This window comes from Phoca vitulina, unplaced genomic scaffold (genome assembly GCF_004348235.1).
Source record: "Phoca vitulina isolate PV1807 unplaced genomic scaffold, GSC_HSeal_1.0 scaffold38, whole genome shotgun sequence".
NCBI lineage: Eukaryota > Metazoa > Chordata > Mammalia > Carnivora > Phocidae > Phoca > Phoca vitulina.
Genome location: NW_022589741.1, coordinates 9771880 through 9787463, shown reverse-complemented (window position 1 = coordinate 9787463; position 15584 = coordinate 9771880). Strand labels below are relative to the sequence as shown.

Below are 15584 nucleotides of genomic sequence, written 5' to 3'. Positions count from 1 at the left end.
GATACAGTCCATCATTAAATTGAGAAGTGCCCGAATCTTTCTCTCCACTCATACGAAGGGACACTGCTCATCACCTGCTTGGTTTTGTTACTGGGCACTAATCACTTAGCTTTTTATTATTATAATTACTTTTCCTCTGGGTGGAGATTGAATTACAACATTTCAATGCCCTGCAATTCTTATTATCGATATTTTTTCATTTCTACCCTCCTGTCACTACTGAACCATCACCAATTTTTGCTAAAAGCAATGGGATTTTTAAAACACTATCTTTAGAAGACAGTACCGACTAAAAAGATGTTGCATTTGTACTTCCATTATAATCTTCCGTCCCTTCTTTTTACGTGAGCAATTAGAACAGCCGTGATGCAGGCTTTGTTTCCAATGGCTCCTGGAGGAAAAGAGACGAGGCGCTTCTCTGTGCACGTGCCTCCCAGCTCCCCACGGCACACATAGGTGGACATGGCGGTTTCGCTACAGCCCCGCCAAGTCCCATTTATTGCAAATTCCATTTATTATTCTAAGGCAGTAGAATTAGATTTGGGTAATAACAGAATTACCTGGAGAGCTTTTGTAAAAATGATTCCTAAACCCCATCCCTGGAGATTCTGGGGTGAAGCCCTGGGATGCATATTTAACAAGTACTCAGGTGGGTCCATGAGGGAATTGGGCTTGGGAATCACAGTTCTAACTAATGTACAAGGGGTAATGGAATAGAAACAATGTGTGGTTCATACGACCTTCAAAAATTCGCCACCGCCTTTGAGTTTAATGCTGGCAGAGCTGTATTTGGCGGGCATCTAGCATGCACCAGGGTGCCACCGTGGGAGGCAGGGGGAGGCACAGCCGGTCCTCAGGAGGGAGGCTTTCTCCTCTAGAGAAGGGTAAGCCTGGCCTTGTGGCTTGCACCAAGATCTATCTGACTGGTGGAGTAAGCCGCACGCTGCGAGGAAGCGGGTGGGTGTCCTAGAATACAGGACACTATTGCAGGTGTGATCTGCGGGGGTAGATGGGGTTCTCCCACGTGAGTCTGTTTATTCCCTGTGCTGTGGGGGCGAATTTGCATTGTGTTTGCAGTGGGGGCTTTGTCCTTGAGCAGCTTCTTATTTGGAAAATAACAATGATACCTTTTAGGAGAGAAATTTTAATCTAAGATGCATTGCAGAAATACATAAGAACATACGGGAGACAAGAGAAGCTCGATAATTTGTCAATCGCAATGGCTGAGAATACAATTATGAGAAAAATGAATTGCAATGATATAATAGATCTTTTTGTGTTACTTAAAAACGAAACCATAAAAGAGTAGGGTGATAAGCACAGCGTAAGGAATATGGCTGTAAACCCATCTGAATTAGTTTCATGACCATGTGAGTGATGCTCACCCCATCTTCAGCTCCACCTGGGGAGGGGGGAGAGGCAGCATCCTGTGCCTTGGAATCAAGACAGACATGGGTTCAAATCCCAGCCTCACCACTCAGATGAGCTGTCTGACCTTGAGTGAACCCTGAATAAGCTCACCACACGAGCTCTCTTGTAAGAGTGGTGTAAAAAGTAGAGCTCATATTGGAAAGCACACAGCACAGGGCTTGTCCCATGACGGGCGCTCAATAAATGGAAGCAATTTACTGTTATTATTACTTGTTGATAGAAGTAGTTTATGGAAGGAGAGACTCAGAAAGATCGAGGATCAAACTCTGCAATGGAGGACAAGACCCATGTGGCTTCACAGGTGATTTCAATGTGTATTTTAATTTTAAAGGTGGGGTTGGGCCGTTTGAAGCTCCGTTCCCACTTGCAGCCTCGTGACCTCTGTCCTGCCATCTCCCAGGTGGCTCTGAGCAGGCTGTCCACCTCTGCCTGACTCAGACGGCAGCCTCTAGACCAAAGTGGTGCAGACAGTTCTGTCTGCCCGAACCCAGTGGCAAAGGGCCACAACCACCACCCCTGGCCAACGTCTCTGGTGCAATTTGGTTAAGGAAAAAGAACACTTAATATAATTTTATCCCTTCCATTAATAAAGATAATTGAGACTTCTCTTGATTTGTTTACAGCAATTTTTCTTCTCTGGAATATGCTGTCATTTTTCAGCATGACATAGTGACGGGGATTAGAATTTCTAAGATGCTCCAATAATCATTACAGATGAAATGTGGTCTCTTGGCTGACAGGTATAACAGTGAAAACCAGCCTGGCCTGGAATCTTCAGAGGACTTAGGGAAAGCCTGCTCTACCAGATTTCTCATTCAAACATTGAACTAAGCCCTTATGGAACAACGTCATCCATTTGGTAAGACATTACCAAAAAGTTATTACCCAATTAAGTGCTTCAGACATCTGAGGGTTGCATTCTGTTTGGCTCTAATCATATTACTTAAAATTTTATAAGTTGTCTGATTAGAAGGCTGATTTAATTAGAGCACTAATAGAAATGACAGATATTACATATGCTCATCTAGAACCTTTTTCAATTCTATTCGAGGTACCACAAGTGTGATGGCTCATCCAGGCCTCTAATGACAGAAGGTCTTAAGCAATCTGTGCATACTTTTATGACACACAGTAAATACACATTCAAAGCACCGCTGAGGAATTTCACAGAAGTGTCAATTCATGCTCTTTTGCCAGAACCCAAGTAATCCAGCTGTCAGCAAATGTGCCTTATGCTGGACTTTAATGCTGTAGGGAAAGCCAGACGAATACCCACAGGAATAATGGGATTTTTTTTTTATTTATTTCAAGGTATTATATGCCTTATCACTCTGGTGTCTCTAGGTAAGTGACTCTCCAAGGAAAGTTCTTCAAAAATAAATTACCATCAGAAGCTATACTGAAGAAATGAAATAAACTATTTTTCATATGTAATGAACTTTAAGAGAGCAAGACTAAAAAATGAATAAAGGATTTTGAAATGTCTTGTGACTCTATAGTTTGCAATCTGAAGAACACACCACAGCTGTGATGCATAGACAGGCTTTATTAAACAGACAGACACCTCCCCTCTGGTGGGCAGAGGACTCAAAAAAGAGAGGTGGGGGCTATTCACTGAGCAGAAGAATGCTGAGAAGGGCTTGTGTGGCTGAGCCATCCTGGGAACCAAGGAAGGAAAACCAAGTCAGAGACGGTCCAGTGCTCTCCCTTTAAGGAGCACAAATGGCTGGGAAGAGACCCCTCCTTGCGAGGCTAGCCGATTTCACTCCCTACATGCCCCTTCATCCTCCTTCCCCAGCCTAGAGAAGACCGAGGGAAGGAAAGGAGGGGAAGGCATTCATTCCGGGTCTTCTGCCTACCTAGTGAGAGCAGCTATGGCTTCTCTCTCCCAATCTCTGGAAGCTCTATCCCCTCTCTTTCCCTCGAAGACAGGAGAGGTGACTATCCGAGAGAATCCCTTTGGAGAGGCCCATGTGAAAAGGCACCTGGCATCTTGGTCCCCAGCCAGGTGACTGCTAGGTCAGCTGACATGCTGATCTGCTCTGAGCCTACCTGAGCAGGTGAAAAGAGGATCAGAAGGAAATGGCAGGGCAAAGAGAGGGTGGTGGTCACTTGGGGGAGGCAAGGATGTATGAGCTCCCCATGGGTCAAGCAGCCCTAAGTCTCCTTTACCATGACCCTTTCAAGATGGCGGTCTGCAGAGAAAGGGACCTCAGGAAGAAAAGATGGTGGGTTATATCATCAGGTGGCTAGAGGGAATAGAGCTGACACTGGATGTCCCACATCTGGGAACCATGCCATGGAGAGTTCTCTAAAGGGATTCTCAAGAACACTCCCCTGGGGGGCCCCTGGGTGTCTCAGTCATTAAGCGTCTGCCTTTGGCTCAGGTCATGATCTCAGGGTCCTGGGATCAAGCCCCACATCGGGCTCCCTGCTCCGCCGGAAGCCTGCTTCTCCCTCTCCCACTCCCCCTGCTTGTGTTCCCTCTTTCGCTGTGTCTCTCTGTCAAATAAATAAATAAAATCTTTAGGAAAAAAAAAAGAACACTCCCTTGGGTAGGACAAAAGGCCAGTATTTGGATGTCAGTCAGGGCTACCAGAGCCACACCTACGTAAAGAGGACTGCAGCCAAGGCCAGTGACATGAGGGACACCTGTCTGTCCTCCCCACTCTAAAATAAGGGAGGAGATGGAGAATAAAAGAGGGGAAGAAGAGGAAGATGGAGGGAGTAGTCCTGCCCCTCCCCCCTCCAGGTCCCTGAAGCCCCAAGAGAGCTAGTGCTCGAGGGAAGGGGGAAAATGATCCTGAGTTTACTTTTAAGTGATGGGAACAACTGGGATTCCACCAGAGATGTTCAATTTAGTAAATCTTTTCTGAGGTTCTACTATGTGCCAGGTCCTATTTTAGGTACTTGGCTGACAATGATACCAGTGAACACGACAGACAAGATCCCTGCCCTTCCTGCTATGAGTGGGGAAAGGTGATTTAACATAGCACACTCAACCACAGTGAGCGGGGGGAAATAAAACCAGTGAACCTCTACCAAGTGCAGGCCAGTCCATAAACAGTTCCAACAGCTTTTGAAGATGAAGCAATTGCTTTTGGAAAGTTTTGTTTTCAGGAAAAACACTGCATTCTGCAAAAGTGCCCAGAGATGGAAGACTTACGTAAGCGGAGGCAAGGAGGGCCGAAGGAAGGTGTCATGATAAAACAATGTATGTGTATACGGAAAGGAAAGGATTTCAGTGTTCTCAGGGAAGACCATGGTGAGGAGTCACAGGCGGAGAGAGAGGCTGGCATGCCGATGGGCATCTGGTGCCATGTCTTCCGTGCGGATGGGATCAGAAGGCAAGCTGGTGACAGCCCGGAAACTATGGGCACTGAGGATCAGAAATAGACTAGAAGGACCCAGATAAGAATTTAAAATCTACTTTAAAGGATACCAAGGCAAGCACGGCTGTGTGGGCCAAAGACTTCCTCTTAGAGAGCAAGTCATTCTTGACTCAGTTGGTCAGTCAGTCCACATTTACGGACAACTCAAAAATCTTTGAAAAGGCACCCAAAGCTTCCTCTCTTTGCCTTCTCTTCCCATTCTTTCCCATCCCTTCCTAGTTTCCAAGTTGATTCTACCTTCTCTGGGAAGGAGTCTGTTCCCCCAGAGACCAGAAGGTCACGTCTTGAGAGATCATCAGGCATGAGACTCATGAAGCCCGATGCAGACAAGGAGCCCCTGGGGTCTTAGGGGCGGTGACTCTGAATCCCGCAGTGAATTCTACTTCCCTTTCTCCTTCCTGAAGCAGACCACTGCTGTTCTTCTCAAAAACCACTTTCTGAGGTGGAGTGTCTCTTCGTCTCGTAAGATTAGTGTTTCCTTCCTTTGCTGCTTCCATCCACGGTGCGGCTCCGTCGGGGCCAAGCTTTATGTCCTCAGGATAATAACATCGCCCTGAGAAGTGAGTCAGTACAAAGCATGACAATAGCAACGTCGCAGGAGGCCTGTGGTGTTTCTAACGAGCCTGGGTTATGGTTTTATTTGAGGGCGGATTATTACCCTGAATGAAGCTAAAGGTTGTCCACTGAGGCCTCAGTTGTTGGCTGTTTACAAGGTAGAGTAGTACAGATGACAGGAGGTGCTTGTAAAGGGTTGAGTCCTGAAGAAGATAAGGATGTTTCTACCCTGAAACCTTCCAACTTTTCAAAATGAGTTCACTCCTAACGTTGCCTGTGGATAATGTCAGCCCACGGGGGGCTAATGGCCCGGCGAAGCTCCTCAGAGCAAACACGGGATTAACACCGCAAATTCTTCACCAGGGAAACCAAAGTGCCTGCATAGCTCAAAATCCTCGAAATGTGGTTTCTGTAAAATGCCTTTTCTTAATAAACCAGTAAATTTTCCAACCTGGCACCGTCAAGGCTGGCTAATTCTTTTAAGACAGCTAAGAGAACACTCTAGATTGAATTCTTTTAGGAAACTGTGGGGCCTAACTAAGCCCCGCAGCCAGAGGGCTCGTGCAAGATGCAAATCTTCACCCTCCAGCAACTCAGTTGGGGCAGCAAACCTACTTTCCTTCTTCCTGTGTTCTAACTATTTTGTCATCAGGAATTGAGAAGAATTAAGATGACCCTGGTAAACGTGACTCCACACAGGGTACTGAGTTGTATGTGGATCTATGGTGCTGACATTAATAAAATTCTGTTTATCTCTAATACAAATAAAATAGTATTTTATAGGAAAATTTCAATGTGTGGCACAGAGAGGAGACATGCTGAACCCATTGACATTTAGCTAACAGAATTTTTAATGGAATTGAGCTGGCCTAGTAAGGAAGAAAAATAGGAAAGAAATGCCAACCAGATGACTCCCCAGAGAATAATTCATTTGGATTTTATGTGACATTAAATATCACTTCCTCCACCAAGGTTAGAATCTGTATTAGTCTTACCAAAGCAAATTTCACCCATCCAAAAACTCCATCACGAAGGCCCCTAGATGGGTCCCAGGGTCCGGGGCGCTGCTACCAGCCATTCTAACAAAAACAAGACCATTCACTGGGAGTGACGCCATTTTCCACTTCACTGTGCACATGACGGGAAGGCCTCCAGATCACAAGTGCCCGTGGCTTAGAAAACACTGTTTGGAGCTTCTGTCCTTTTGGCCGAGTCCAAGAGCTGGCTGGATTTCACCTGTTCCGTGGCTATCATCAGCCATTGCTCCGGACAGAGGCTCTCTGCTCTGAAAGCAATTTCCATCCCATGGGGCGCATCTAGAGCCCTGAGCCGTGGCTGCTCGCCTGAGGAGGTTCTCACAGAGCAGGGAGAACTCTCTCCAACCCCACACATGACCAGAGTCTTCGGAGTATCTTTCTTTCCGTCCCTTCCTCTCTTGGTGGCACCCTATTTCCCTGTTACCTTCCTTCCCCACCCCCTTTTCCTATGTACCTTCCCACTTTGCTTCTTCTTCCCACTCCCCTTCTTTCAAAACCGGCCATAAAGAGGTATCTTAGCATTTGTCCAATGTTTTAACATTCTTCTCTTAATTTTAAGGAGATCTGAACATCTTATGTTTCTTTCTAAAAAAATTTTTTATTTTATTTTATTTATTTATTTTTTTTTTAATTTTTATTTATTTATTTGACAGAGAGAGACATAGTGAGAGCAGGAACACAAGCAGGGGGAGTGGGAGAGGGAGAAGCAGGCCTCCCGCGGAGCAGGGAGCCCGATGTGGGACTCGATCCCAGGACGCTGGGATCATGACCTGAGCCGAAGGCAGACGCTTAACGACTGAGCCACCCAGGCGCCCTCTAAAAAAATTTTTTAGAGGAACTAAGCTAAATTGATTTTCATTTGTCTGTGCTCTGTAATCATGAGATTTTTTTTTATACGCTTGACTCACTTTAAATATAAAAATCTTTTTTTCTTTTTTTTTTAATTTCTGGTTTTTTAACAGCCCATTTTCATTCTATATGTTTCAAATGAACACTAAAATTCAGTAGGCAAGTCCCCAGGTTTTTTTGTTTTGCTTTGTTTTGTTTTCTTGCAGATTCCTTTCATTTCTATAGATCCGCAAGTTCGGTGCTTCAGTTCTGGACTCAAATTCCCATTCACCAGAACTTTTTTTATTGAGCACCTACATAACTCAGGAATAGGGCCAGGGGGATTCATCGTTCAACAAGCCAACCAGCTTACCTTCCAGAAGGGGAGAAAGACAGTAAGGGAGAAAGGAATAAATACATAAAATGCTCAGATGATACGTGTTACAAAGAAAATGATTTCCGTGCTCTGAGAGCCCAGGCAGGGGAACTGTCTGAGATGGGCGGTCAGAGAAGGCCTCTCCGCGGAGCTGGTTTTGAAGGGAGCCAGCTGTGCAAAGAGCCAGGAGGGGGGCTTCTGGGGAGGGAACATCAAACACAGAAGCCCCGAGGCGGGAGGGGCGTGGGTTTTCTAGGACCTCGGGAAGAGCGTATGTGTGACTAGGGCCCAGCAAAAGGGGAGAAGGTGACACAGGACAAGACGGTAGACACAGCAGGGACCACAGCATGAAGGATGCTCCTGAAGAGCTTGGATTATATTCTTTGTGTGTGTGAGTGTGTTTGTTTTGGATTATATTCTCAAGGACACTAAGGAGTCACAGAAAGGTGTGAAGCAGGCTATGGCCTGACCTGATTTTTAAGATATTTCTCTTTTCTCATCGCTCTAGGAGGATTTGAACTCCTGCCTTCTGACTCCGGGCCCGAAGCTCTTTCCAGGGCATTTCCAAGACCAAATTACTACAGCTACATCGTCAAAACACACCAACGTGCTGAATCTACCCCCAAAGTGAACACCACTCGAAAGAAAACAGGACAATATGTGCCTTTCCGAACTCAAAGAGTTTCGATAGCGTATAATGAGCACAACCGTGAAATGACAGTTTCCAAAGCTTAGGATTCACAGCTTCCTGCCTGTACATGTTTGTTTTTGTTTTATTTTTTTCTATGTGGTCTTCTTAGAAATTACTAATGAGAATTTTAAAATAATGAAATACGTGCCGTAGTTTCCCAAAATAGTTCACTGAAACAAAAAGCAGCTTTAAAACAAAAAACAAAAAACAAAAAACAAAGGAACACATTCTAAGAAGGGGAAACACATGAGACATAAGTAGTATCTAATGAGCACACAAGTAAGATCAGTTTATCTATTGAATTTCAGGTGCTACGTAGGGAGGGGATGAAAACAAAGTGGATCCCACTTGGGAAACAATCAGCAAGGTAAACCTCCCCTTCCTTGCCTTTCATCTGATCCAATCAATCACACATTTGTGAGCAGTGCCTGTCTGTACGTGTTGTGCTTCATGCCATCCAGCCCTGACATGGATGTCTGCCACCCCTTTTCCTGCCCCTGTGCTTGATGCTAGGCTCCACCTCTGCCTGTCCATCCGTCCGTCTGTCTGCCTCTCCTCTTTCAAGCCCAGCCTTCCCCACCCCGGGCCCTTGTCCCTCAGCAAGGCTCTGGAGTGTAGCAGGCCCGGTTGTTTTGAAAGCAACGAAGGCTGTAAGTGAGGCCCCGTCAGCACACAGAACAGATCTGGCCCAGCAAAATCTTCTTCCTACGCCCAAGAAAATCTGTCCCGGCAAAGGCGGTGGTCTTCTCTGAGACATTTAATAGGTGTACTTGTTAATTACATGAGAATCATTTGGGCTCATTTAGGTTTTTCATCTACCCATCAGGGCTAAAATAACAGCTGAATAAAAAGCAGAACCCCTCCCCAACACTGACACAGCTGAAGAACAAATGCTTAAGGAATAAGATCAATGTCCTCTGAGAGCACAAAGAGAGTGAGAAGATTTAGCAACTTATTTTTAGATTCTAAGTACCTAGATACGAATGATAAAAAGAAACCTCAAAGAAAGAAAGACTCAATTGGACAGATATGACAGTCTTATTTGCAGTGGGTTATTTAAAGAATAACACTAAGTATCGTTGTAACCTCATGATACCAAAATTGAAAATAACACATGATAATGCACTTTAAAAAATATCTTCTTACAATCGTTGCTATTCATCACTCTTGGCCTAAGTAGCCAGGATCTGTGGATAAGGAACCAACAACAGCCTGAGATGCCTATTTACAATATTCTGTGTATTTAAAACCCTGCTGTCTTTCCTACTCCCACCCAAAAAAATTTTTTTTTAGACAATGTCAAGTAGCTCACTGTGACGATAAAAAGATGCGTAATTACTTGACTTTCATAGGTCAATTTATTTGTATTCTGTTCTGACTATAAAAGCTAAGAAGTCTCACACATTTATAACTGGTGTGAAACTTACCAGGAGTTAGGTTGTTTTTGCCAATTTAAATTCTTATACACAGTTTGGTTTTTCCCTCAATACAGCTGGACAAAGTTTCTGAGGAAATCATTATGTTTCATTATCCATGAAGACTAAAACCCACAGAGAGAAGCTTCTGGAGGGTCACCAAAATTTTTGCAGTCATTTTGGTTGGTTTCAAAGCAGAAATGCCAGTAAGATCTCTGACGTGATGAGTAGATGGTCTGGGCTGGGGGTACTGAGGGAGGAGGGAAGGTGGGAGTTTGAAAGTACAGGTGCTGTGTGTCCCTCAAGCAGAATGCAGAGGGGAGGAGGGTTTTGTTCATCAATAACAGTGGAACTTACCTGAAGGCAGGACATCACACTTGTCTATCAGGTTTCCTAGAAACTGTCTGAAGATCCCTTGTAAGGGAAAGGACTCTGAATTGGTAACATTTAGATCTGAACACTGAATACATCTTGGGTTTGTCTCTACCATATCAGCTTACTCCCTCAGTTTTTGCTAGCCACCAAGTGGCTTATGAGATGACATGAAATACAAAAAAAAAACTGTCTTCAGAGAGCATAAGGAAAAAGATACATTAGAGTACTGCCCTAATTTTGTAACATTTTTTTGAAAGCCAATCTGTAAAAGAGAAACATGTAATTTATGTATTCTCCCCTCATTCTCAAAAGGACTTGAGGCAGAAAATACAGAATTCATTTTACAGGGAGTGCCCGCTTGAACTCACCAAATACGGAAAATGTAATCTGTATTCAGAAGGAGGCATATTTTTATAAACACTTCTCCATGAAATCTCATATTGCTAAAAATGGTTCTAGTCAAAATATTAGATTTTAATCTGCTTTTTGGCCCCTTCCTCAAAACACAGTGGTACCTTTTCAAAAAGGCCAGGAAACACATAACAAGACCCTATATGAAGAATTTTCAACGCGCAACGCCAAACGCACAGAGAAGTGATGCAAACTGCCACACACTTGGCCGCCTTGTCTGGGGTCAGCTTCCCCAGCACCTTCCGGAATAATATCTTTATCGATTGGTCTAGCTCTTTGAAATGAGCAGACTAACATCAGACAGGCTGCGCCCAGAGGGAAAAACCTGCTATTCTCCCTGAGTCAATACGTTTCAATAACGCCAAGCTAAAATGGTCACAATCATTTGATGTAGATGGAAGTTTTGTTTGGGACTCCGTGGAAAATAGGTACCAGCTGCCTTGGCCTGGCTCTGGTGAAGGCCCACCATATCTGCTGGGCTGTCATCTCTGCCATTTGGTGGCTGTGCAGGGCTAGGAGGGGCTCCTGGGGGGCGGGCTGCAGCCTGGGGCCCCACTGGGGTCTATCAGCTGTCCTTCCCCCTTCCGTCATAGGGGCCCAGAGGGGCACAATTCCAGGGCAGTTGCACTGAATGGACCAAAGATGACTTACCAGAAAGAAAAAAAAACAGTAACACTCAAGCAAAAAACAGTTTTGAAGCGTCTCCAAGGAAGGCACTGTGCTAAGTGCTACAAAAGGAAGTGACTTCCTGTCGGAAAACTCACCCCCAAGAAGGGGAAGAGGATGGTCAGCTAGCAGCCACACACAAGAAGATGTTTATTACGCCCGTGAATGTTTACAGAAGCTATCGATTTCCAGTGCGCCACTAGGATTTTGTGCTTGCGCCATACTCATGTCTTGCCGGGAATTAGAGAAGTCGGTTTACACTTGGAAGGGGACGGATGCTCTTTTTATTGTCTTTCTAAGAGAGATCCATGTGCTGAACTGCACACTTAGAAACGGTGAAGGTGGAGGCGCCTGGGTGGTGCAGTTGGCTAAGTGTCTGACGCTTGGTTTCGGATCAGGTCGTGATCTCAAGGTTGAGAGATCGAGCCCTGCAATGGGCTCCACGCTCAGCCGGGAATCTGCTTGAGATTCTCTGTCTCCCTCTGCTCCTCCCCCCTTTCACTCACGCTCATTCTCTCTCTAAAAAAATGGTAAAGATGGTCAATTTTGTGAAAGCATTTTACCACAGTTAAAAAGAGAGAGTGATGGATAAGTGGTCCCTCTCCTCATGGCTAACATGTCCTCAGGCTGTTTTCTCCCGTCCGGGTTCCCTCCACTCTTGCTCTTCATCCAGTGGTTAGGTGGGCAGAACCCCTGAGTCCGAGCTTGGCCAGGTTTTTATTACTGTTATTTGTTGTTGTTGTTGTTACATATTTACATATGTATGTATGTATGTATGTTTTTATCCCTAGTTTTATTGAGGTATGACTGACAAAATTTGTACATATCTAGGTTGCACAACATGATTTTTAAAAAGTGTGCAAGGTAATGATTTCATTTACATACGTATGTGTTGTAAAATGATTACCACAGTCAAGTGAATTTACATATCCATCACCTCACACAGCTGTGAAAAACTAAAAGAGCTCAGCAAAGGACACCATCCACAAAATGAAAAGGCAAATTACAGAGCAGGAGAAAGTACCTGCAAACCTCAGGCCTGCTAAGACGCTAATATCCAACATATCCAAGGGATGCACAGAACTCAGCGCGCGTGCACACACACACACACAACCTGATTAAAAAATGGGCAAAGGATCTGAATGAACATTTTTCCAAAGAAAATATACAAACAACCAACAGGTACAGGAAAAGATGCTTGACATCACTCATCATCAGGGAAATGCAAATCAACACCGCCCTGAGATACCACCTCGGAATGGCTCTTCTCAAAAGGACAAGGTAAGTACTGGGGGGGGGGGGTCTGAAGAAGAGGGAATCCTCGTGAACCGTTGGTGGGGAGTTTAAATTGGTGCAGCGACCATGAAAAACAGGATGAAGATTCCTTGAAAAATTAAAAATCGAACTACCATATTGTTATTTGTGTTAAACAAAAACTGTTCTCAACTAGTACATGCAAATAAAGCTTCCTCCAGAGCATCCATCCCCAAGAGTGTGTGTGTAGGGATCTTGTTGTAGTTTCTCTGTTCTTCTGCTCTCATTTCTAGAACGAACTGGAAACTCATTTTGTGAGCTGGTTAGTCAGCTAAGGGTAGAATCCGTTAGTCCTGACCTTCAGTGTCCCTTACAGAATCTAAGACATTCCTGGCATCTTGAACGTGAGGTGAGGGGTTATTTTCTTTCTTGATTCTCTGTGTGATGCTCAGAAACTATAAAAACTAAAGCTGATAGCAGGCCTTTTGTTAACAGAGACTTGGGGATAAGCTCACACTGGCTATCAACTATTTGCTTGCATATTTTGAACCTTTTCCAGGAATGTGCAGGCAAAATATGTTGGTCCACTTTTGGCTTTCCATTGATAATATAATAATAATAATAATAATAATAATAATAATAAAGCTTTATTTCCACAGCACATATTTCCAAGCTGTTTCATATGTTTTATGATGGACATCTGGATTAAAGTAACTTTGATTTGCACTTGCTCTGAATATACTTCATCAGGTGGTGGGAGCAATGAACAAAGTGCCTGAGAAAATGGCAATTCAGAAACTCAGAAAACATACAAGGTAGACCTTTGGCAGCTTTGTCCCAACCACTTCTCTCCCGGGATGACGCTGGCTGTGGGTGCTGACCACCCAGGGACCCCCTCTCCATGTATACATTTATCTTTTTATGACTCTTAAAAAACACCCTAAGTTTATAACTCTCTGCTACAGTCTGGATGTTTGTGCCTCTTCAACATTTACATGATGAAATCCTCACCCCCAAGGTGATGACATTAGGAGGCAGGGCTGTCGGGGTGATTAGGTCCTGAGCATAGAACTCTCGGCATTAGGACTAGTGCCCTTATACCAGAGACCCCAGAGAGCTGCCTCGCCCCTTCTGATAGGTGAGGTTACAGTAAGAAGATGGCCTCAAGGAGGATGTGGGCCCTCAGCAGACACGCACCTTGACCTTGGACTTCTCAGCTTTCAAAACTATGAGAAATAAATGTTTAGTGTTTAGAAGTCACTCAGGCTATGCTATTTGGTTACAACAGCCTGCACAGAATAAGAAGCTATTTTCCCCAAATTTCTGATTTCCCTCACACAAAAAGGATACACTGGTGGGTTGGGTCCACCAAATTCAGTAAGACTTTCTTTACCTTTTTTAAAGATTTTATTTATTTATTTGAGAGACAGCGAGAGAGGGAACAGAAGCAGGGGGAGTGGGAGAGGGAGAAGCAGGCTTCCCGCCAAGCAGGGAGCCCGATGCGGGGCTCGATCCCAGGACCCTGGGATCATGACCTGAGCCGAAGGCAGACGCTTAACGACTGAGCCACCCAGGCGCCCCCTTTTTTTTTTCTTAATAAGATGAAGGGAACTTGTCTTCATTTATGTTTCTCGGTACTTGCACTACAGATACTAACTTGTAATGCCCCCCAAAATAGCTCTATGAGGCAGGGACTTGGCTTAGCTTCTGTTGATTCTGCAGCCTTGATCGTTCCGGAAATACCTCTTGCTGACTGACTGAATGGCAGGACTTCAAAACTGAAAGCTGAGTAATCTGAGTGCGCTTCCTAGCCAGGATCTTTGGGGTCCCGGAAGTGAGGTGCTCTCCGAAGCCGGCGGACCAGCTCCTTCCACCAGAGGGAGCAGGGATGCCGCCACAGTGCCCAGGACAGCTGGTGCAAAACCACACAAGTGCCGAAGGAGGAAAATGCAAAAAATCCCCAGGCACAGCAAGAAAAAATGTAAATCAAAGCCAAAGTGAAGAAGAATAAATCTTGGGGTCCACATAAATAAATGCAACGACCAGATGAAGCCCCAGCATTTTTCCTGCTGCTTAACTATCGGGGGCTTGACCGCGAGGGGGGTGCGTCTTCGCAGCTGCCTGTCTCCTGGTTACTCATGTGGAGTTCGCCTTGGCACAACGCACCTCATCTTAGAAGCAGAAAGGAGAGTGACTGCAGCCAAACGGCTCTGCAATTCCACCACCGCGGGGCTCTGAAACGGTTCTATTTGTGTCTCTGACTCTGGGGGAAAGATCAGTTCTGTGGCTTGTTTTTGGCCTGGCACGATTGGCTGGATGACTTCATTCCAAACTCTGGGCTGTGATTCCACCTAAGAACAAAGAATTCTCCACCAAGCCGCCTTCAGATCACAGAAATGGCAACAGAAGTTTAATATTCAAGGTCTCCGCTTTCTTCTTCAGACAAACTTAAACCTAAAAAGGGCACCAGTTTGAAGCACTGGGCATCAAAACACACACTGATGTGAGTGCAGACCGCCAGCCCTATCTACACCTCGCAGCACGGAAGAGAAGGCGACGAGTGGGGGGATTCAAAAGGACCAACGTGGTGACCAATTTCCCTCATGGATCACTGTCTCCATATGCCACACAGACCGTAAGGTCGGTTTCTGAGCCCTCTAACCATCTGAAAGGAAGGCCACCCTGAGAGGGATCTAAGCTGCATCGTAATTTCAAGAAAAAGACTCACATCACAGTAAAGTAGCAAGACTTGTTTGATTTAGCTCATGAGGCTTTGGAGAGTCAGTTATTTTATGGCGGCTGCAACAAGCAACACCAACCAAAGATTTCTGGAGTGCTTCCATCCTATCAAACCCCCACCTGGAACCTGCCAGCGCACACATCCCCAGTTCAGGTCGTTCCTGGGGGCCTATGGATGGAATGTCCCTGCTGAGGAATCCTAACAGGACATTCCAAAGTGGGAACGTGATCCTGTTTTAGGTTTCTTTTAAGGAAAACAGAAAGAAGCATATAGAAAATTATGTATTAATTCAAGAGAGAAACAAAGTCAACAAATTCAAACGAACAGTGATAAGTTTCTCCAGGGCAAGATGCTGGTGTATTTCCTTACACTGCCTGGTCTATAGCAAGTGGTCAACAGGGGACTTACTGATC

The 15584-nt window shown here is 44.9% G+C and overlaps 1 protein-coding gene across 19 annotated transcripts in view; it reads right to left on the bottom strand.

Annotated features, from left to right (window-relative positions):
• NCAM1 (neural cell adhesion molecule 1) overlaps positions 1-15584 on the bottom strand; it is a 297913-nt gene that overhangs the window by 135181 nt on the left and 147148 nt on the right. The window lies entirely within an intron of this gene.